This window comes from Pipistrellus hanaki (assembly GCF_964339955.1).
Source record: "Pipistrellus hanaki genome assembly, chromosome: 2".
Lineage (NCBI taxonomy): Eukaryota > Metazoa > Chordata > Mammalia > Chiroptera > Vespertilionidae > Pipistrellus > Pipistrellus hanaki.
This window is the reverse complement of record NC_140504.1, coordinates 199,530,807-199,554,535: the sequence shown is the minus strand read 5'-3', so window position 1 is coordinate 199,554,535 and position 23,729 is coordinate 199,530,807. Positions and strand designations below refer to the sequence as shown.

The 23,729-nt window shown below is 50.0% G+C and overlaps 1 protein-coding gene and 1 long non-coding RNA gene across 4 annotated transcripts in view; one reads left to right on the top strand and one right to left on the bottom strand.

Moving 5' to 3' along the window:
- The window catches only part of GNB1 (G protein subunit beta 1), a 55,077-nt gene that overhangs the window by 27,825 nt on the left and 3,523 nt on the right, over positions 1 to 23,729 (bottom strand). The window lies entirely within an intron of this gene.
- Positions 2,251 to 13,274, top strand: LOC311617183. The gene is made up of 3 exons (XR_014794080.1): positions 2,251 to 3,714; positions 3,748 to 9,108; positions 11,079 to 13,274. It is a non-coding gene; the product is annotated as an uncharacterized lncRNA (long non-coding RNA).

Below are 23,729 nucleotides of genomic sequence, written 5' to 3'. Positions count from 1 at the left end.
GTGTCTGCCCTCTCCCAGCAGGACGAGCCCAGCTCCTGGAGCAGGTGCACCGGCCCATGAGGGACCCTCACTGCTGAGGGGTTGTTTGTATAATATCCTGTACGTTGCTGTGTTTGTTAAAAAAATGTTAAGGTACTTCACTGTGGTTTTCATACAGGACACTGTGAATCTTTTATGTGACCTTTCAGGGAAAGGCCGTGTTAGGGATTTTTTAAAGTTTGCAGAAAACTAAGCAATATGCCCTGAAAAGACCCCAACTCTCCCCACAGGTTTGCCCAAGGGAAGAGCTCCAATTCTGCAGCAACAGTACCTTCGCCGTCAAGCACCCGAGTAACAACGGAGAGGAACCCCACCCGAACCCTTCCACGGGAGCACGGAGGACAGCAAGGCGCTCAGAGCTCTAACCCCACGGCAGCGCGGGCACCGCGGGGCCCCAGGACAGTCAGACCCCAAAGTTCCCGCTCAGAAGGAATGGAGATGCAGGAGGGTTAAGAATGGCGGGATCTAATTCCAAAAAGGAATTCTCTCCTCAGAGCTACAAGTGTATGCGTGTATGCCAGCACGAAGATACAGGAAGCCTGGGGAGCTGCTGGAGCAACGGTCGCCAACCGGTGTCCGCGGCACTGGCGGTCGGGAGGCCGACGGTGGCGACCGCGGTGCTGAGGCCTCCCCGAGCGCGGAGCGAGGAGGACACCACCGGGCCTCGGGAGACGGCTTCTCTCGGACCCTTCCCGGTCCTCCCCGGGCTGCTCGCTCCAGCTCCACGCCGGGCCCGTGCTCTCCTGCGGCACCATTTCCCGGCAGAGTCACACCGGAAGGTCCGGTCTCAGCCCTAAGCCAGCCATTTTCAACTGGCATCTCACAGTCACTTTAAAAACAAGCAGTCCTTGTTAGGACAGGGCCACTGGCCTCTCTCCCCTAGACTGACAAAAAAAAAAGACAACAGCTAACACAACAGCAGCCCCGGGCGGCTGACTCAGTGGTTAGAGCGCCAGCCCGGGGACTGAAGGGTCGCAGGTTCAATTCCCGGTCAGGGATGAGAGGGAAGCAGCCCCCTTCCTCCCTCCTCTTCTCTCCCCTCCCGACACCCACCTGGATGATGGCAACACCTCAGTCCACTGGACCCAGGTCAGCCACACCTCATCCCCCCGCTCCTCCCTCAGCTCCCACTGGTTTGGGGACCCTCTTCCTTCGTTCTCCCTTCTGTTAGTCCCTTCCCTGACCGCACTCCAACCCCTAGTGCTAACATGGCAGTGCTCCAAGGGCACACCCCATTGCATTCACAGGCCCTCCGGCCCAAACCCACTAATGGCTGCTTAAACACCCTCCTCAGAGCAGACTCACGGAGCCCCTTCCCAGCACACACCCTCAATCCTATCCCCACCCTTCATCCTGCAACCTCCGCCCCACTTCCTTCCAGCTCTCCCCCACCCTACCTAGCCTACCACTTACCTTCTTCCCCAGCCATCTCTCCCCCTCCCGCCCCGTCTCATACATCTCTACCCGATTTATCTTCCTGAACGACAGCTCTGACAGGTGACGCCTCCGCTCAGGACGGAAATACCCTTGCAGCACAGCCCCAACCTGGCCTCATTTAAAGCCCCTCCACCTTTCCCACCTCACTCCCAGGACTCTGATTCATGAAGTCGGGAGGGACACACACACACACACACAAACATTCACAAACACACTCTCACACACACACCTTAAACAAATACACACACTAATTCTCATTCATCTCCCGCCCCCCCCCCCCGCCCCCCTCCAGGTAACTTGGGTGCTCTCTGCCAGATCTGGTCCAAGATCCTGACCACTGTCTTGGAGAAATCCTAGAAACACGAATGTATTTTTGCCTTGAAGACTTTAAGACAACTTTAAAAAGGAAATATTCTCCCACAGTCGAGAAAAAGGACATACTTCCAAAACGTATAAACCAAAGGCACGAGTACCACATCCCCATAAAAACCAGAACAGAAGCCTCGCACTGAACGTGTTCCTACAGCGCCTATGTACACGCGCTGGGATTGCAACGGGCACCGAGAAGCAGCAAGTGTAACAGCCGGTGCCGAGGCCATCAGACCTGCAGGCTCCTCACGGCCAAGGTCGGCTGAGGTCCGCGCCGTCGCTCCGGAGCCAGCAGGAAGTGTCACTTCCAGGGAGGCCGTGCGGAGCCGCCAGAGCCCTGCACGCAAAGGACAAGGTCTAAGCTGTTGATAAAACACTTCACAATGAAATGGCCTTGGCGCCGTCACCCGGTCCCTCACAAGATACACAGCCGAGGACGTGCCAGGCACTGGCATGGGGACTCCGCAGTCAACAAGATGGACTCCTGCCGTCAGAGAACGCCACTTTCCAGCCAAGGAAGGCAAACGCACTTAGTCCTGACACCAGGTGCCACCCCGCGCTAAAGGAAAACAGAACCGGGTGAGGGTAGCAGGGGTGCGGGTCTTTTACAAAAGGTGTCAGAGGCGTGGTGACACCTAAGCAGAGTCCGAGGAGAGGGACAAGAGGTGCAAAGTCCGAGACACGATACTGAACTGCTGACCTACTTAACCTAAACACTGATAAATCCTGCCACTCCTTACCTCTGGGCGTGACAGGAAGTAGACAAATGAACTTTATTTTCTCCATTCCAGGATGTTTAGTCCTACTGCTATCTATACTGCTCGCTCTCTCTCTCTTAAAATATATTTTTATTGATTTCATAGAGAGTGAGAGAAACATCCATGATGAGAAAGAATCATGGTTTGGCTGCCTCCTGCACACCCCCTACCAGGGATAGAGCCCACAACCGGGGCATGAGCCCTGACCGGGAATCGAACCCTGACCTCCTAGTTCATAGGCCGACCTCAACCCCTGAGCAACACGGGCCAGGCTATACCTCTCTTAAATGAAACTCTGTTGGTACAAAAAGCTCAATAGTAAAAAACAAAAATGAAGGGGGCGGGTGCACAGGAAAGAAGGCAAAGCAGGAGAAACACCACAAATCTGTTTTAAGGAGGATCTATACATTTCCTTTTGGTCTCAGACTTTCCTTCCTAATTAATCTGTAAGTAAGAAATATTCAAGTAAGATAAAATTCCTTGATCAAAGAATCATTAGTCATGGGAAGTCACTGAGCTTATTGAATATTAGAAAACCAGGCTAAGTTTCATTTAAGTTATTGATTAGGGATGATTAAAAAGCAAATGAAACAAACACCCCCTCCATAGTAGGAATAATAAACACAAGGTCACTGTGTTAGGTACACCATGTCCAAGAAAACAGTGGCACAGTGAAGACATTCAAGATCAGTTTACATAGCTTATTCTAATTTTTAATTGTTTCACATATTTTCACTGAACAAGCTATCTAATTATCTTTTTGCCAATGAAAAACCTTAAAGAAAAAAAAGAAATTTGCTATCAGTAACTACATCTTTGGGGAAATGGTTAATTCTAGAAATAAAAGTTAACCGCCCCCCCAACACCTCTTCTCCCCAAAAACTGATCTAGTTAAGTCTCTTCTGTTTGCCAAGAAGACAAAGCCCCCCCCTGGGAAGTAGAGATCTGACAGGTCCAAGGGCAGGAAGTAGAGCTGATAGACCCAAGGACAGGAAGTAGAGAGAGATCCCACAGGTCCAAGGACAGGAAGTGGAGAGATCCGACAGGTCCAAGGGCAGGAAGTAGAGCTGATGATAGATCCAAGGACAGGAAGTAGAGAGAGATCTGACAAGTCCAGCGACAGGATGTAGAGAGAGATCCACAGGTCCAAGGACAGGAAGTAAAGAGAGCTGATAGATCCAAGGACAGGAAGTGGAGAGATCTGACAGGTCCAAGGGCAGGAAGTACATAGGTCCTAGGAGATATGCAACTGGAACTGAGAAAAAAGGAAACGGCCATCAGAAACCAGCCAGGATTGGCTCTGGTTTTCTGGGTGCGCTTTCTCTATCCTTCTACTACCCCCTCTCTTAATCAACCATTGTGTACATGGTCCAAAACCACTTATAATTCCACATCCTAGCTACCATCCAATGTCAGCGGTGACTCTGTTTCTAAAGAGTCCTCTGCACCAGCTCACTGGCTTGCTGTCCTGCCAGGTGGCCCATCAGCTGTGGCACAGAGGAGAGGAGACTGTGGGGAGGTCCTACCTACCACAGGGACCACAGGCAGACTCCCTAGAAGAGAAGGGTAGGCCAAGTGATGACTAGAATCTTTAGTATAGCAACAAACTTCTCCTTTTAAGTGACATAAGCATTTATGTCTTCACTGCAGTACCATTTAATTACGGAAAAGATAAACCATAAAGTATCATACATGAACCTAAACATATACAGTTGACCCTTTTAAAAAATATTTTTTTCTTATTGATTTTTTACAGAGTGGAAGGGAGAGGGATAGAGAGCTAGAAACATCGATGAAAGAGAAACATTGATGAGCTGCCTCCTGCACACCCCCTACCGGGGATGTGCCCGCAACCAATGTACATGCCCTTGACTGGAATCGAACCTTTCAGTCCACAGACCGATGCTCTAGCCACTGAGCCAAACCGGTTTCGGCTACAGTTGATCCTTGAATATCACAGATTTGAACTATGTGGGTGGGTCCACTTATATGCAGATTTTCCCTAACTGACCCATGCAGTTCAAACCTGTAGTGTTCAAGGGTCAATTCAGTGATTAGAAATCTGCATATGTGGAGAAGTAGTTATATATGTGAATTTTCTTCTTTTAAAAATAATACATATTTTGTTTATTTCAGAGAAGAAGGGAGAGGGAGAGAGAAACATCAATGAAAGAGAATCACTGATCACCTGTCTCCTACACACCCACCCTGGGGATGGAGCCTGTAACCAGGCATGTGCCCTGACCAGGAATGGAGAACCATGACCTCCTGGTTCACAGGTCGATGCTCAACCACTGAGCACACCAGCCAGGCTATATGAATGTTCAACTGCGCAGGAGGCTGGCACCTAAGTGACAAGTTGTTCAAGGGTTAACTGTAAATCAAGTAAAACTTATGCCCAGCAGATACGTGTGGCCCTAAAAAAAAAAAAAAACACACACCACAGAGAACTACAGCATCTCTTAATGTTTTTCCGTTGAAAGTATTCACGGTTGGGGGTGGGGCATATGTAGGGAGGGGTTTGGGATGGGAATGAGGGGATAAGGACAATTATGTGAGACCATAATCAATTAAAAAAAAAATCAGAAAAGAAAGAAAGTATTCAGGGTTATCTGCACTGTCTTATCCACTTATTGTGTCCAAAACAGGAGAAGAGGCCATGGCCAGAACCAGACCCAATGAAGGAGCCACTTGGTATGTGACAGGTCATCTGTCACAGCCGTCAGCAGACACTCAGGGGCTGCTCCCTGCAGGCCGCTCTGATTGAGGTGCTCGGATGATACGTTTCCTTTCCCCACAGAAGCCGCATTACAAATGTGGGGGGCCCTGTCGTCGGTTCCTCCGGTTTGCCCTCTAGTGACAGACTGAGCTTCCATTCCTGGAAAGGGAACGCTCCCTCCTTCCGCCCTCCCAGATGCTTCCAGGGAACATGCAGCCACCAGGCTGCCGTGACCAGCTCAGGACTGTGAGCACTAAAACTGCACCGCGACACTGCAGCAACTCACAAGACACAGATATTTTAAAATTGACACAAGCACAGCAAAGCCCAACAGATGACAGGCTCCAAGGGAGCAACTAGCTCCAGGTGGATCTCAGTTCTAACAGCAGATGGCGCTGCGCCCTTTCCCTTGACATCACATCCTCACAAAGCTGGGTTGACAGAAAATGAAGGCAGGGGCCCAGTCTGATTCTGTAGTCTGAGAAGCTGTACAGCCCATTAGTTAGCAACAGTGACTCATTTAAGAATAGAATTAAAAGTATCCTTCAATTTATGGGTATTATTTTTTTTTTTTCAAACGGCTAAGCTTTTAGGACATAAATACTCAAGTTGTTTGGACTTCAAGACTGAGGAAATGAAACTCTAGGTATTTGTTTTGGCCTGGAGCATCGTGAAAATGCCAGGGAGACCAGAGAGGCCAAAACTGAGAATCAGCATTGCGCCTGAGCTCTGGAAGGGGACAGAGGGAGCCCACCCGCAGAGCTGACCCCTCTCTGCCCCTCTTTAGGTTGGGGTAGAAACCTGGACAACACATTCTCCAAGAACAGGAACTGACTCCCTCACCTTCATGTTCTCGGAACAAACCAAATGCAAGAGGAGCTCAGGCACTTCCCAGGAAAGGCAGCTCTGCCCGCGGCCCGAGGACAGGCCCGAGGTCCCGGGGCCGTGGGGAAGGCAGCAAGGACAGGCTCCCGGAGTGCGGCTGAAGGGAGCGGTGCGCACAGGAAAAGGCGCAGAGCCTGAGGGACGTGGACTGGACCCCCGAAGGAGTGCGAGGACACACTTCTGTGGCGTCCCGCCCACATGCAAAGCCGACGCTAACCTGAGGAGCGCACAGACCCACGTGAGGGCGGTCTCCGCGATCAGGGCCCGCACATGCACACAGAGCAGCTCAAGAGCGGCCAATCCGATTGAAGAACAAACATGACCTCTAGCCCTGACAGGTGTGGCTCAGTGGATAGAGGGGTCGGCCTGAGGTTTGAAGGGTCCCAGGTTTGATTCCTGTCAAGGACCTGTACCTTGGTTGCAGGCACATCCCCAGTAGGAGGTGTGCAGGAGGCAGCTGATCCATGTTTCTCTCTCATTGATGTTTTTAACTCTCTATTCCTCTCCCTTCCTCTCTGTAAAAAATCAATAAAACACATATTTAAAAAACACACACAACATGACCTCTAAGTGCAACCATGGGTCTGGACAGAAGGAACCCCTGCAAAGGACTGTGGGGACAGCAATAACATGTGGAATAGAAAACAGCCGGCATCCGTGTTAAATGTGCTGATCTGATAACTGCACCGTGGTCACATGAAACATGCCCGAGCTCTCCAAAAGTACAAACCAAACCGAGGGGTCCAGTGGTGAAGGGGAAACAGATGTGCATTTTGCAATCCACCTCCTGACATTTGCGTTGTTTAAAGTAAAGGTGGCCTTGCCTTATGACGGCAGCCGGCAATCATGAAGGGCGACCGGGAAGGAGGGGCAGCTCCTTGGCCTCGTGCCTGCGGGCCCCAGGCCCTCGTTCCTGGACGCACCTCTGAGCTGCCCCTTCAGGCAGGAGCAGGACCTCAGCGAGGGGGGCTGGCCCTGGTGGTGGCCTGTCCCCTGCGAGCCTCCGCAGGTCTGGGGGACAGGGGCATGAGACTAGGACAGCAGTCTGAGCGGAGGTGGCCACGGGCAGTGCCACCCACTAGCTTCTCATTATATGAGCCACATGCCCAGCCTCCTGAGCTCCTCCTCTCTGGGGTCAAGCACCTCGTTTTTATGGAAGTTGAATCAACCGGCCAGCAGAAAGCTAAAGACAACGAGGAGAGCTCAGCAGAGTGAGCGGGAATCACCCCACGGAGAGCATGGAAATACCACGGTGAGGGGGTGGGGTGGGGAGAAATCCTGCTGCTGGGGACCAAGTCCATACAGACCTCCTCGGCACCACGGGGGAGCCTGCGGGAACATGGGAGGGGGCCAGGCCCACGGCATGGTCTCCCTGAGGCACTGCTCTCTGCGCGGTCCTGTGCACCGCGGGTGCTGGGCAGCACCCCTGGCCTCTACCCACAAGATGCCAGTAGCACCCCAAGTTTTAACCACCCCAAATGTCTTCAGACACTGCCCAACGTCCCCCTGAGAACTCAGTCGCTTCCCTGCAGCCCGTCGGCAGTCAGCACGGGCTATGCTCACAGGCAGGCGAGGAGCAGTGCCTTGGACGGGGAGGAAGTAGCGCCAGAGACACACAGACAGATGACAAACGCCCAGCCATGTATATTGTGCAACGACTGACGGCCAACTTCAGTAACAGTCCAGGTAATTTCGCTGTTGGAGCCTTACCCCCTCGGAGCACCCGGGGACAGTGCCCACCGCAGCAAACGCCCAGACACTGCCGAGATGCACTGAATCTGTACGGAAGCGCCTCGAAAGAGCCCCAAATGCCTTTCTATGGCTAAACCCCTGGTGATTGAGTCCCCGCACCTTTCACGCATCACTCTCCTGTAACAAAAGAGAATTTAAAATGAACCCGAAGTTCATCCTCCTTGTCCTCAGCAGCTGCTGTCGCTCAGTGTGTGTGAGCACGGAGTGAGGACACAGCACTTCCAGGAAAACAAGACACAGAGCCCGTTTTCTGCGAAGCCGTGTTGCAGTGAGGAGAAGGGCGGGTGTGGATCCCAGCCCCGAGGCCTGGGCCTGCTTGTCTGCTGGGGCGGGGTCAGAGCTCACAGCAGGGGGGGCCACTTTCCGTAGAGGCCAGACAGCAAAGGTTTCAGGGTTGCAGGCAACTACACATTCCACTGCTGACTGCCGCCCCAAGCAGCCAGATGAGCCATGAAGGAATGAGAGGCTGTGCTGACAAAACATCTGCGGACAAAGACTCAAAACCACACAACTCTCCCGTCACAAAAAGGGATTCTTCTTTTGGTTTGTTTTCCAACAATTTTTAAACGTAAAAACTACTCTTTGCTGTAGTCTGCCAACCCTGGCATCAGTCCAGTCCCTGGCACAGAGCCAGTGGGTGACCCGCAGCCGGTCACCACCTCAAAAGCCACAGGATGACAGCAAACCCGTCCTGGATACCTGGGCAGCTACTACGGGGCCAGCAGTGACCTCCCCAACTCTGACACCAGCTGTCTCCTCCTGCCGCCAATTCGGCCCCAAACCGCTCGGTTTGCAGTGGCTTCTGAGGATGACGAGTATGTTCACCAGACACTCAGCGCGTCTAACTGCGGAAACGAAGACCTTGTGCTTTAAATCCAACGAGGTGATCTTGGCGATCAATTCTGAAGACTCCATCACACAGGTGTCCCAATCCACTTACACTGAGGCACATCCTACCCTCCCAACCATGTTCACCAGAGGACACATTCCAGCTTCCCTCTGCTCTGCATCCAGAGGCCCAGGTGGGGCTGGAGTGTCTCCTGCACGGGACCCGTCTTCACAGGCGGCCCTGGCTCCACCGCCTCTGCCAGGTTGCAAGAGTGCTGCCAACTAACATTTCTGAGAAGTACTGTGATTTTAAAAAGCCAGGTTGTAGAGAATCCAAGATGGCTGCTCGGGTAGGCAACTAGCCGCAGCCGCACACAACAATTTTAATAAAATACAACTAAAATATAAAATGGACATTACCCAGAACTACAGGAAAGTCGACTGACTGGAAATCCTACAACAAGAAGCAAGGAGAAAACCAGAAGGAGGCGCGGAGGAGCTGTAAAAGCCCAAGGTACGGAGACACGCGGCGCGCGGAGAGGACGGAGCCGGAGAGGAGGGAGGCCGAGTGCCTGGCGGGCGTTCCCTAGCGGAAACTCCGACTGTGCTGGGCCCCTGACTGCTCTGAACCCCCGTTCTGGGCCAGACCCCGGGGACTCAGGCTCAGCCATAGGGAGCTGGGCTGTAAGTCGGAACCCCGGGGAAGCGGAGAAAGGAGGTCCCGGAGGCGCGCACACTGCCCCCAGAGAAGGGCCGGCCGGCTGTGCCGCGGGATTGCCCTGACGGGAAGGAGACTGGGGCTCCAGACTGCTGTGAACGCCACCTCCAACTCCACTTCCAACTGAACTGAACCCCAATACCGGGCTCATTGTGGGAGAGCATAGACTGTTTGGCAGCAGGCGAAAACCGAGGGCACCTTTCTCTCAGAGGCGCCGGCAGCGAGCACTGAAGGACCCGCATAGGGCGGGGCTGACGGAAGCCAAAGCTGCAGGCTCCACCCTGAAACCCCGTCCCATCTGTAACTGCGAAATGCGACAACAAAATAGATCACGAACGAAAGAAATGGAGGACAAAAAGCGTCTGGATATAGAGTTCAAATCTACGCTTATAAGGTTTTTCAAGAATTTCCTAGAAAAGATGGATAAGGCCTATGAGGATATGAAAAGAGATCAACTAGAATTAATAAGGAGTCAACAAGAAATGATACGGGATCAACAAGAAATAAAGAATACATTGTCTGAAATAAAAAATATTCTACAGAGTCCTAAAAACAGAAGGGAAGATCGCAAGAATCAAGTCAAAGATTTGGAACATAAAGAGCCAGAAGACACTCCTCCACAGAAGCTAGAAGGCAAGAGAATCCAGAAAATTGAAGATAATTTAAGAAACCTCTGGGACAACTTCAAGCGAACCAACATCAGAATTATGGGGGTTCCAGAAGATGAGAGAGAGCAAGATATTGAAAACATACTGAAAGAAATAGTGACAGAAAACTTCCCCCACCTGGTGAAAGAATTTGACTTACAAGTCCAGGAAGCGCACAGAACTCCAAACAAAAGGAATCCAAAGAGGACCACACCGAGACACATCATTATTAAAATTCCAAGAGCAAAAGATAAAGAGAGAATATTAAAAGAAGCAAGAGCAAAGAAGGTAGTAACTTATAAAGGAGCACCTATACGATTGTCAGCTGACTTCTCAACAGAAACCATGCAGGCCAGAAGGGAATGGCAAGAAATATACAAGGTGATGAATAGCAAGAACCTACAGCCAAAAATAAGCTACCCAGCAAAGCTATCACTCAGAATCGAAGGCCAGATAAAGAGCTTCACTAATAAAAAAAAGCTAAAGGAGTTCACCACCACCAAACCAGAATTATATGAATTGCTGAAGGGGGTTCTTTCAGAAGAGAAAGTAAACAAAGATAAAAATTATGAACAACAAATACGTAATTATCAACAAGTGAATCTAAAAACCAAGGAAATTAAAAAAATCTGATGAACAATATTAACTGTTGAATATAATAGAATCAGAGGTATGGAAGGGGAGTGAACTGACGATTCTTGGGGAAAAGGGGAGAGGGGGGCGTGGGAATAGACTGAACATAAACTGTGCACCTATGGATGAGGACAATGGGGAGAGGGGAAAGGGCAGAGGGTGGGGTGGGAACCTGGTGGAGGAGAGCAATGGTGGGGGGGGGCGGGGGAAGGAACATCTGTAATAATATGAAAAATAAAAACTTATTTAAAAAAAAAAAAATAAAATAAATAAATAAATAAATAAAAAGCCAGGTTGTAGTTGTTATGTCGGCAATAATAGCACCCATGGCATCCATTTTTTTTTTAATCTTTTTTTTTTTCTTGGCATCCATTCTTTTTCTTTAAAAAAATATTTTTTATTTGATTTTTTTACAGAGAGGAAGGGAGAGGAATAGAGAGTTAGAAACATTGATGAGAGAGAAACATCGATCAGCTGCCTGCTGCACACCTCCCACTGGGGATGTGCCTGCAACCAAGGTACATGCCCTTGACTGGAATCGAACCTGGGACCCTTCAGTCCCCAGGCTGATGTTCTATCCACTGAGCCAAACCAGCTAGGGCTTGGCATCCATTCTTATACAAAAAACTAGTGAAATGGCTCAAGTGAAAAAAAAAAAAAAATGCATAGAAGATGCTATGAAACACCATCAGAAAAAATCTTTTACCTCAAAGGCAAATTTAGTCAATTATACCTCAATAAAAAAAAATAAAGGCAAATAAATTACAACTATGAAATTTTTAGAACATGCTCATCTCAGTCATGTTAACTTTGAGAGAACATCTAATACTTTTAAGTATAAATAATTTGCTTTTATATTTCTTACAAAATGAAAATATGTTTTTCCTAATTATCATGATCTTGGCCAATTTCCTACCAAAAAGTATAAAGAAAAATTATATCTTACTACATATTCCTTCTCCCAGAATATCCGTGTCCCAGTGAGTAGGGGCATATATTTCTTCTATACTCTATTTGACACCTAGATGCATATCTTTTCACAAATTAAATTATACCTTCTTCCCCAAACTTACACATATTCCACCCCCTACCCCCCCCCCCCCATTACTGCGCTGAGGGCATCCCCTCAAGACAACAAAGAGCCCCTTATAAACGGGCACCAGCTGCACGGTACTCCATGAGCACCTTACTTAACCATATTTGGATGGGTCACAGTTCAGAGGAAATAAGAAAGACAAAGGTCTATGCCTCACGGAGCTTAAATTCTACTGACTACAGACAAGCTTTTGCTTTCATAACAAAATTTCTAATGAATACTGTTTTTGATACTTTGTTTGTATAACTAATTTTGTGGCTAAGTATTCTTATTTTCTTCCCTTTGGATAAATTCCTAAAAATAAAGTTGCTTAAATAATTCACCTTAGAAATGCTCTAATACTAAGGACTAATCCTTGATCACATACTATATAACTCTAATATTTTCTCCAATTTGCTAGCCTTTGACTTTAGTTCAAAGGTCCTCTACCAGGTGTCTTGGCTATAGATCTGCTGAGTCTAAAGCAGATAATCTTTATGGCCTAGAGCCTCAGTGTCTTGCTCAGTAACTTCCCCCCACACCCTCTTCAAAGGTTATAAACTATTCCCCCCACACACACCCTCCTCAAAGGTTATATAATACGCCAAAACTGGTTTGGCTCAGTGGATAGAGCGTCGGCCTGCGGACTGAAGGGTCCTGGGTTTGATTCTGGTCAAGGGCATGTACCTTGGTTGCGGGCACATCCCCAGAGGGGTTGTGCAAGAGGCAGCTGATCGATGATTCTCTCTCATCGATGTTTCTAACTCTCTGTCCCTTTCTCTTCCTCTCTGTAAAAAATCAATAAAAATATAAAAAAAGAAAGAGCAGAGCGTGCCTGCCCGCCTCCCAGACACGCAAACCCTGGCCACTGAGGGGCTCCAAAGACAACAGCAAGACCGACAAAACTAGCCAAAACCAAGATGCTTACGTCGTGAGAGACAGGGTCACAAGAACAGGGCCAAGGATAAACGAAGCTCTGGGGACTGCAGTGGGTTGAATAGTGTCCCCTGAAAATTCTTATCCACCTGGAACATGGAAATGTGACTTCCTTTGGAAAAAGGGTCTTTGCAGGTGTAACCAGTTAACTTAGAAGGAGGTCACGCTGGGTCAGGGTGGGTCCCAATCCAGTGACTCTGCTGTCCCTACCGAATGCAGAGGGGAAGGCCACGTGATGCGACAGGAGGCCCAGCCTCCGGCACTGAGAAGAGGTCCTGCTGGTTAGCCACTCGGCTTCTGGTCACTTGTTACGGCATCCACAGGAAACAGGGAACACCTCAGAGCCCAGCAGAAACAGCCCTGAGGGCCTCACACAGGACCACAAACACCGGAACCACAGGCTGGGTGGCCGGGTGGCTGGGAAGCGGAGGAGACGGGGAAGCAGGCTGCAGGGGTGCACAGTGGCACCAGAGCCAACCTGTCAGTTCTTTTTTTTTTTTTTTTTTTTTTTTTTTTTTCTGTGATGATTTTTTTTTTAATTTTTTTTTTTTAAATAAGTTTTTATTTTTCATATTATTACAAATGTTCCTTCCCCCGCCCCCCCCCACCATTGCTCTCCTCCACCAGGTTCCCACCCCACCCTCTGCCCTTTCCCCTCTCCCCATTGTCCTCATCCATAGGTGCACAGTTTATGTTCAGTCTCTTCTCATGCCCCCCTCTCCCCTTTTCCCCAAGAATCGTCAGTTCACTCCCCTTCCATACCTCTGATTCTATTATATTCAACAGTTAATATTGTTCATCAGATTTTTTTAATTTCCTTGGTTTTTAGATTCACTTGTTGATAATTACGTATTTGTTGTTCATAATTTTTATCTTTGTTTACTTTCTCTTCTGAAAGAACCCCCTTCAGCAATTCATATAATTCTGGTTTGGTGGTGATGAACTCCTTTAGCTTTTTTTTATTAGTGAAGCTCTTTATCTGGCCTTCGATTCTGAGTGATAGTTTTGCTGGGTAGCTTATTTTTGGCTGTAGGTTCTTGCTATTCATCACCTTGAATATTTCTTGCCATTCCCTTCTGGCCTGCATGGTTTCTGTTGAGAAGTCAGCTGACAATCGTATAGGTGCTCCTTTATAAGTTACTACCTTCTTTGCTCTTGCTTCTTTTAATATTCTCTCTTTATCTTTTGCTCTTGGAATTTTAATAATGATGTGTCTCGGTGTGGTCCTCTTTGGATTCCTTTTGTTTGGAGTTCTGTGCGCTTCCTGGACTTGTAAGTCAAATTCTTTCACCAGGTGGGGGAAGTTTTCTGTCACTATTTCTTTCAGTATGTTTTCGATATCTTGCTCTCTCTCATCTTCTGGAACCCCCATAATTCTGATGTTGGTTCGCTTGAAGTTGTCCCAGAGGTTTCTGACATTATCTTCAATTTTCTGGATTCTCTTGCCTTCTAGCTTCTGTGGAGGAGTGTCTTCTGGCTCTTTATGTTCCAAATCTTTGACTTGATTCTTGCGATCTTCCCTTCTGTTTTTAGGACTCTGTAGAATATTTTTTATTTCAGACAATGTATTCTTTATTTCTTGTTGATCCCTTATCATTTCTTGTTGACTCCTTATTAATTCTAGTTGATCTCTTTTCATATCCTCATAGGCCTTATCCATCTTTTCTAGGAAATTCTTGAAAAACCTTATAAGCGTAGACTTGAACTCTATATCCAGACGCTTTTTGTCCTCCATTTCTTTCGTTCGTGATCTATTTTGTTGTCGCATTTCGCAGTTACAGATGGGACGGGGTTTCAGGGTGGAGCCTGCAGCTTTGGCTTCCGTCAGCCCCGCCCTATGCGGGTCCTTCCGTGCTCGCTGCCGGCGCCTCTGAGAGAAAGGTGCCCTCGGTTTTCGCCTGCTGCCAAACAGTCTATGCTCTCCCACAATGAGCCCGGTATTGGGGTTCAGTTCAGTTGGAAGTGGAGTTGGAGGTGGCGTTCACAGCAGTCTGGAGCCCCAGTCTCCTTCCCGTCAGGGCAATCCCGCGGCACAGCCGGCTGGCCCTTCTCTGCGCGCAGTGTGCTCGCCTCTGGGACCTCCTTTCTCCGCTACCCCGGGGTTCCGACTTACAGCCCAGCTCCCTATGACTGAGCCTGAGTCCCCGAGGTCTGGCCCAAAACTGGGGTTCAGAGCAGTCAGGGGCCCAGCACAGTCGGAGTTTCCGCTAGGGAACGCCCGCCAGGCACTCGGCCTCCCTCCTCTCCGGCTCCGTCCTCTCCGCGCGCCGCGTCTCCGTACCTTGGGCTTTTCCAGCTCCTCCGCGCTTCCTTCTGGTTTTCTCCTTGCTTCTTGTTGTGGGATTTCCAGTCAGTCGACTTTCCTGTAGTTCTGGGTAATGTCCATTTTATATTTTAGTTGTATTTTATTAAAATTGTTGTGTGCGGCTGCGGCTAGGTGCCTACCCGAGCAGCCATCTTGGATTCTCCCAACCTGTCAGTTCTTGCACACACTCAGCCTGAGGTTAAGCATTTTACGGGCACCCTCTCTCGTAACCCTCACCACTACCGAGATGAGAAAACCAGGCTAGGGGCTTTACATCACGTGCTCCAGGCCTCAAAGCCGAGCGCTGGCAGAACAGGAAGGCCAGCCTGTGGGCATGGCCGACGACGGCAAGGGCAGCACTCTGTGCACAGTGTAGCCACTTAGCTTAGAAGGAGGTCATGATGGTCAGGGTGGGTCCCCATCCAGTGATCTGGTGTCCCTACCGAATGGAGATGGGTTATGTCTATACCACGGAACAAAGTAGGAAAACTAGAACGGAAAACCCTGTAAATACAGTGTGCTCCCCAACGTGGGGGATATTTTCTGCACACACGTACTCAAACGATACAAAAGACAAAAGGAAACTCAGAATCCTATGTGGTTACTTCCTGAAAAAGGAAATTACACATTTTCCCCTTACTTTTATATTCCTAATTTTCTAAAACACTTTTATTACTAAAATGCAAAAGCTGAAGATAAAAACAGAGACAACAGTTGTATTGAAAAGGACATCTTTCTAAAACCACGTTGGTGTCTCAGGAGGTACAGGAACAAGGGCCTCACAGAATGAGAACAAGACAGACGGAGGGACTGGGGCAGTGGAAGAGCGCCTGTCCAGGGAGTTCAATTGGGGGAGGGGGGTAAGTTATATAAGCCCGGGCCGGTGTGCGGGCGGAAGAGGCCCCTGAGGAGGAAGGACAGGTGGAACGTTGGTAGGTATGTTCTGCGCAGAAGACAACTCCTGTAACAGAGGGAGCAGGCAGGTGCAGACAGAGTGGAGACGGAAGGGGAGGGAGAGGCCAGCTGATGCTAGAAGGTCACCTGTGTGATAATTAAGAGCACAAGCTCTGGAGGCAAACAACTCAAGTTCAAACATGGGTTCCACGATTCCTGACTGTGACCTCGCTAATTACCTAATCTTCCTGCCAGTTAGCCTCTGTGAAAGGGGGCTAGCCAAGGTACCTGCCTCCGAGCTGATGTGTGCGCCCCACAGGAAACTCACAACGTTCTCCCCAAGGTGCCCGGCACAGCAAGCACCTCACCCACACCAGCTAACAGCACTGGGACAACGGGCCGAAGTGCAGGTTCATCTAACGCCACGGGAACGCAGGCTAGCGGGCCCCGGTGTGAACGGACCACTTCCCACAGGCAAACCTCGAAGTGCTCTCCCAACTCTACACACGGCCTCCCCGAGGGGAGCAGCATCAGCTCCAGGCACAGCCCTGCCTGGGCCTTCTCTCTGCCCGGAACTGCTCCCTGGCTCACTCTCCTCCCTCCTGCCCTCTGCTCCAGTGCTCCCAGCACCCTTTTCAAATGAAGCCCCACCGTCTCCACGGCCCACTGGCCTCCTTTCCGCACTGCCTGGCCCACCAGCTGAGCGCTGACACTCCTCCCAGCAGGGCAGGCGGGGGTCGTGGCGTCCCCAGCTGCGCCCTGGCACAGCCGAGCCTGGAAGAAGCGCTGTACTGAAGGTACCCCTGCCCCTTCATAGGATCCTTTCTCTGAGCAACTGACAAAGCTCAGGCTGTCCCACGCGAGAGCAGGCAGAACAGAGACTCTTTCGAAGGCACGTGCCCTGCCCTGCACCCCTTTCCTTCCCAGCCTTCCTGCGCCCCACTGTGGATTGGCCGCCCTGGGGAACCATGACCACCACACTCCTCAGCCTGCTCTGACTCTCAGCCACACTTGCTACCCTGACCATTCTCTCCCCAACACCCCGGAAGCCTCTCTGCCTGTGGGCTCTGGCCTACGCTCGGGTATCCGTCCAACCTCTGATTCCGCTTCATGAGCTTCTCTTCCTCTGCCCTTCCGCTGCTGCCTTCTCAGGCTACACCAATAGGTCTCCGACCTTTAGAGACTCGGGTTCCTCTCCCAGGAAAGGCACCGTCCTGCAGCTCTAAAGCTGCCCGGGGGAGGGGAGCCGCACTGCACAGAGCGCATCTCCAGCTGTGGGGCCGGTCCCTGCAGGCACCCTGGCGAGGCCTCGACGTGCCCTCACGTCAACTACCACGTTCTCCAATCAGAGCCACTCAGATGGCTTGGTCTCGGGCCTTTACCTTAACTGCTGAGGACCCTGGGCTTTTGTTCACAGGCTTTATCTCTGGATACCACTACATCAGGAATGGAGGGACATTCTAAAATTGCCTAATAAGCCTGTTACAAGTTACCATACAGGACAATTTTACAAAATAACGAGAAAAAGAATTGGGTGAGAAGAGCAGCAATACTACGTCAGCCCACTCTGCCGGCCTCCGGAGGAGAGCAGAACCCACTTCTGCTTCTGCGTGTGGCCTGTCACTCATGTTCTGGTTGAAGTACACGAGGAAAATGCAGCCTCACGGACAGGGAGTCGGAAAAGGCAGGCGCATTTCACAGTGGATGTTCTCCCTGGACACTACATCAAACTCCGCAGCGCTATGTCCCCAGCGGCAGTCCTGCCTGAACCTAACCATGTCACTTCTTCGCTCGGCTACTCGGCACGCTGTGGGCCCTCATTCTGGTGCTCTCGACGATCTTCACCTGCTTGTGAGTGAGCGGCATCACACACAGGCAACTTGGGAAATACCAGTTCCCTTGGCTAAGCGGATCTTCCAAATGTAGACACATTTCATTATGTAATGTTAAAGAAAGCCTTTCGTTGCCATTCCCACCTACCTCCTAAGAAAGCTCGTAAGCTCCCAGGAGCAGAATCATGCTTTCCAAAATCCTCATTTCCATTGGAAAGCTCCAATTTCAGCACGCGAACAACAGTTAGTCATTCTCTGTGAGGACCTGGTGGCTTTGTTCTTTTTCAAGAAAATACCTGCCAGTGCCTCTGCAAACAGCCATCACCTTGTCAGCTGTCCCTCCACTCTGAGCCGGGCACACGCGCGGCTCCAGACTCCGCTGCTTCAGTGCTTCCTTCGGGCCCACTTCCCACTCCATCTCCCAGGCAGGCAGGAGGACGGACTCGCTGCCGTTAATTCCAAGAATTCTGACTACTTCATCAGGACACGGAACATTTTTTTGCCACAAGTTCCTGGCGGTGAAGAATCCTACGACTACAGTAACTGCTGTGCCTGGTTTGACAGCAGCCTAAAGAACAGCCCTTTCACTCACAGCTGTGCTCCTCCCATCGACACAATCACCATCCTAATGTGACTCTGAGAGGACTGGGACCCCCTGCACCCCTGCGGCCCCCAGGCATGCACCCACCACACTCTGAGACTTCTTGCTCTAAGCAGTGATTCCTCCCAAGAGGTCAATCACCACCCGAATAGACAACTCCTCCACCACATGGCTCCTCCAGAGCACCACACTCCAGCGTCCAATCAGATTCCACAACTACCTGCTGTGCGTCCTGCCTCCGGGGCTGGGCCACTGCAGTGAAGCAAGGCCTGTCCTCATGGAGCTCAGAAGTGGCAGCGAGAGCAAGCTAAGGGCTGGGAAGCAGGGTAGATGGTGGAGATGAATGAGATGAGGCTGCCCCAGGAGGCTGTCTGTCCACAAGATCCTCGGGAGAACTCGGCAGGGGGAGGAGGAGCAAGTGTAAGGACGGATGCACCCGGATGCATGGGGTGGGACCGCCTCCTCAGTCATCTCCCCTCCAAATGCAAAACAGCCACCGATGCCCAGGACAGAACCCTGGGGTCATTACTCCTCCCTCACCTTCCATTCTGCCACCAGCTGTGCCCGGCAGAGACCCTTCCTCTCCACACCCGCACGGCATGGGCCACGCTCCGGTACCACGTGGTGGTCCTGATCAGGCCAATCTCCTCCTTCAAACCCTCGTCAGGCCTCAGAGCGAGCGAGAGAGCCCTCAGGAAGGCTCTGATCTGTCACACCACGCCCTCTCCCCCGAGAACTCCCCCTGAGCTCTCCTCCGCTCGATGAACGGCGCTCTGCCCATCACCCCCTGCACACTGCTCTGGGTGCCGGAGAGGGTCACCCTGCACGCTGCTCTGGGTGCCGGAGAGGGTCACCCCTCACACTGCTCTGGGTGCCGGACAGGATCACCCTGCACACTGCACACTGCACACTGCTCTGGGTGCCGGAGAGGGTCACCCCTCACACTGCTCTGGGTGCCGGAGAGGGTCACCCTGCAAGCTGCTCTGGGTGCCGGAGAGGGTCACCCTGCACACTGCTCTGGGTGCTGGAGAGGGTCACCCTGCACACTGCACACTGCTCTGGGTGCCGGAGAGAGTCACCCCTCACACTGCTCTGGGTGCTGGAGAGGGTCACCCTGCAAGCTGCTCTGGGTGCCGGAGAGAGTCACCCCTCACACTGCTCTGGGTGCTGGAGAGGGTCACCCTGCACACTACTCTGGGTGCCAGAGAGGGTCACTCTGCACACTGCTCTGGGTGCCAGAGAGGGTCACCCTGCACACTGCTCTGGTTGTCAGACAGGATCACCCCTCACACTGCTCTGGTTGTCAGACAGGATCACCCCTCACACTGCTCTGGCTGCCGGAGAGGATCACCCTGCACACTGCACACTGCTCTGGCTGCCGGAGAGGATCACCCCTCACACTGCTCTGGGTGCCGGACAGGATCACCCCTCACACTGCTCTGGGTGCCGGACAGGATCACCCTGCACACTGCACACTGCACACTGCTCTGGCTGCCGGAGGGAAGGGGGAAGGGAACCAACCGGCTGCTGCATGAAAACACTCAGACCATCTCCTCATCCTCAGCCTGAAACACTCCTTCCTCCTGCCTTCTTCCCCCCACCCCACCCCCCGCCTCCCCACCTGCCAGACAGGCTCCAGCGGAGTGGCCATCAGGCCTCAGCTCTTCTCCTAGGTCAGCGCTGAGCCAAGCCAGGTGAGCTGCCTGTGACCCACGGCCTTGCCCTTCCTCCTGCCGGCGTGTCCGGCTCCCATCGAACAAGCTCAGTAAGGCCTGGGCGCCGCCCCTTCTATGGCAGTTATAGCCTCAGCAGTGAGCAGAGAAAGTGCTGAGCAACCTTGTTTTTAAAGCTTCATTGTTGGAAGTTTTGCATATATCCTCTTTTCCCCTCCTTTACCCCTTCCAGCCCACCCTGCTGAATAAGCATTTCTTAAACAAACTTCCAGTCACGGTATTGAGAATACATGAACAATATTTTGTTATCTTGTCACTAGTTGTCAAGTGAAGAAATGCTAAGAAAATTACAATAGCCAAGATTGGAAGCAGCCCAAGTGCATTAGATGAGTGGATTAAAAGCTGTGGTACATTCACACAGTGGACTACTACTCGGTCATAAAAATGAAGGAAATCGTACCCTTTTCGACAGCTTGGATGAGCTTGGAAAGTATTATGCTAAGTAAGCCAGTCAGAGAAAGACAAGTACCATATGATTTCATGTATATGTGGAATCTAATGAACAAAATAAACTAACAAAACAGAAACAGACTCATAGAGACAGAGAACAGACTGACAGCCGTCAGAGGTTTGGGGGCTAGGTGACAAAAGTGAAGGAATTAAGCAAAAAACAACTCACAAAGACAAACATTGGCGACGACCAGAGGAAAAGCGGTAGCGGAGGAGAGGGTAAAGGGGGAATGAATGGTGATGGAGGAAGACTTAGGGCAGTAAAAAGAAAGATGCATAAAAGTTTGTAAAATCAAAAAAAATTCAGCATCATACAGGGGGAAGTGAAATCAGTAAAAATAAATAATTTTACTAATTTTCAAAATGAATTAGAGGATCAAGATTATCTTAAGAATGTAAAGAAAGCCTTTCAAGCACTAGTTGCTTTGGCTCAGAGGATAAAGCGTCAGCCTGCAAACTTAAAGGGTCCCAGGTTCAATTTCCTGTCAGGACACATGCCTGGGTTGTGTGCTCCATCCCCAGTAGGGGGCGTGCAGGAGGCAGCCGATCAATGATCCTCTCTCACCACTGATGTTTCTCCCTCTCCCTTCCACTCTGAAATCAATAAAAATACATGTTTAAAAAAACACATACAAAATGCAATGTGGCTGTGCAAGAAAGAAAGAGAGAAAGAGAGACAGAGACAGAGAGACAGGAAGGAAAGGAAAGAAGGGGAGGGAAGGAAGGAAGAGAGGGAGGGAACCTTTCAGACAAGATGTGAGCAAAGACGGGGAGAAAGGGAGGCCACGAAGAGAAGGTTTGCACAGCTGCCGTATATATCCACCCGTGAAATAACACTCCGCTGGAGCCCTCAGGAAGAAAGAACACAGTCTCCCAGGAAGCTGTCTTCTCACAGCAGCAGCTCCATTACCACAGTGAAAGCTGGACAGGGCACCGTGGACCGGGCACGGTCTGAGTGCTCACACATGACGCCCACCCAGGAAGGAGGTGCCAGTATGCCGACTGACAGAGGAGGAGACAAAGATGTCTTTTAAAAACACATCCAAACCAGCAAGTTACAGAACTGGGTACTAACGCAGGCTCTCTCAGGCCTTGCAGAAACGAGTGGATCTCTCCCTCCCTAGAATTCAGAATGATTTAGAAACCTAATGGAGAGGCTTTGTACTCTCTTGTCTAATTAGGAAGTGTAGTTTATTAACTACAGTGTCTATAATCCTCACTGGGAATACATTTTATAATTGCTACAGGACTGAGACAGGAGACACATAGATACACATAAACACACAATTACCCAGAAGTAAACAAGAATATGTTCAACCAATGCCCTTAGTATTCCAGTCCTGACAGGTTAAAGCACCATTAGGCTTGGAGCAGCTAATTATTAAACCATAATAACCTTTTATCAAAGGCAATATAGGTTTAGCTGGATAATATCTTTTTTTAATTTTATTGATTTTTTACAGAGAGGAAGGGAAAAGGATAGAAAGCTAGAAACATCGATGAGAGAGAAACATCAATCAGCTGCGCCTCCTGCACACCCCCCACTGGGGATGTGCCTGCAACCAAGGTACATGCCTTTGACAGGAATCGAACCTGGGACCCTTCAGTCTGCAGGCCGATGCTCTATCCACTGAGCCAAACCGGTTTTGGCTGGATAATATCTCTTTTTGTTAAGCCTCACCTGAGAATATGCTTCTTTTTTTTATTATTGATTTTAAAGAGCGAGGAAGGGAGAGAAACATCGATGTAAGAGAAACACAGATCAGTTACCTCCCCTGCCTAGGAATCGAACCTGCAACCTTTCTGGCACAAGAACAATGCTCCAACCAACCGAAGCACCCCACCAGGGGTGAATATCTTTTTAAAAATATATATATTTTATTGCGTTTTTACAGAGAGGGAGAGAGGGATAGAGTTAGAAACATTGATTAGCTGCCTCTTGCATACCCCCTACTAGGGATGTGCCCGCAACTAGAGTACATGCCCTTGACCGGAATCGAACCTGGGACCTTTCAGTCTGCAGGCCAATGCTCTATCCACTGAGCCACACCGGTTTCAACTGGATAATATCTTAAGAATTATCTTAGCCTGGCCGCGTATCTCAGTGGTTGAGTGTCACCCTCTGAACCAGAGGTCACTTCGATTCCTGGGTAGGGCATATACCCAGGTTGCAGGCTCAATCTCCCTCTTCCTTCCTCTCTGAAATCAATGAATAAAAACACTAAAAAACAGAAGAGAATTGCCTCAGCCCTGGCTGGGGAGTTCAGTGGTTTGGAGCGTCCTCCCAATGCACCAAACTTTCAGTTTCAACCCCCAGGTCAGGGCACAATCAGGAATCAACCAATGAATGCATAAATGGGTGGAACAACAAATCAAGGTTTCTCAAATAAACAAATTAATTAAATAAGAATTGCTTTAGCCGAAACCGGTTTGGCTCAGCGGTGGAGCGTCGGTCTGCGAACTGAAGGGTCCCAGGTTCGATTCTGGTCAGGGGCATGTACATTGGTTGTGAGCACATCCCCAGTAGGGGGTGTGCAAGAGGCAGCTGGTCGGTCTTTCTCTCTCATCGACGTTTCTAGCTCTCTAGCTCTCTCCCTTCCTCTCTGTAAAAAATCAATAAAAATATATTTTTTTAAAAAAAAAAAAAGTAAACCTGAACTCGGAATTTACACCAGGGCTAAAAAATTCTACAACCTTGGGCTCAATGCCTTACCAGACTTACACTAAATAGGGGTTTCAGAATAATAGGGCATGCCATATGGGCAAGCCCAGATAATAAAATTGAGACTATCTATTACCAATCCACTAATGCTAAAAGCCAGAGAGTGTACCCAGTAAGAATTTAATCCAATTCAGAGACCCACAGGAGCCAAACCCTTTGGCCAGAGAAAAACAATCCGATGAAGAAACTGTATAAATGCCGATGCTGCACACTAAGTAAAATCAGCGTCGGTCACTAAAGTATTAGCTGCAGAGCCAACTATAGTGGGTAAGTCCAAGATAGTCTGAAGACCTTCCCCAAGATACTGGAGAAAATACAACTTTTCCAATCAAATCAGTGAGTAAAAGATAAAGTGACTAGGCATGAAAAAGATTTCCTTGAAGAGGTTTTATTTCT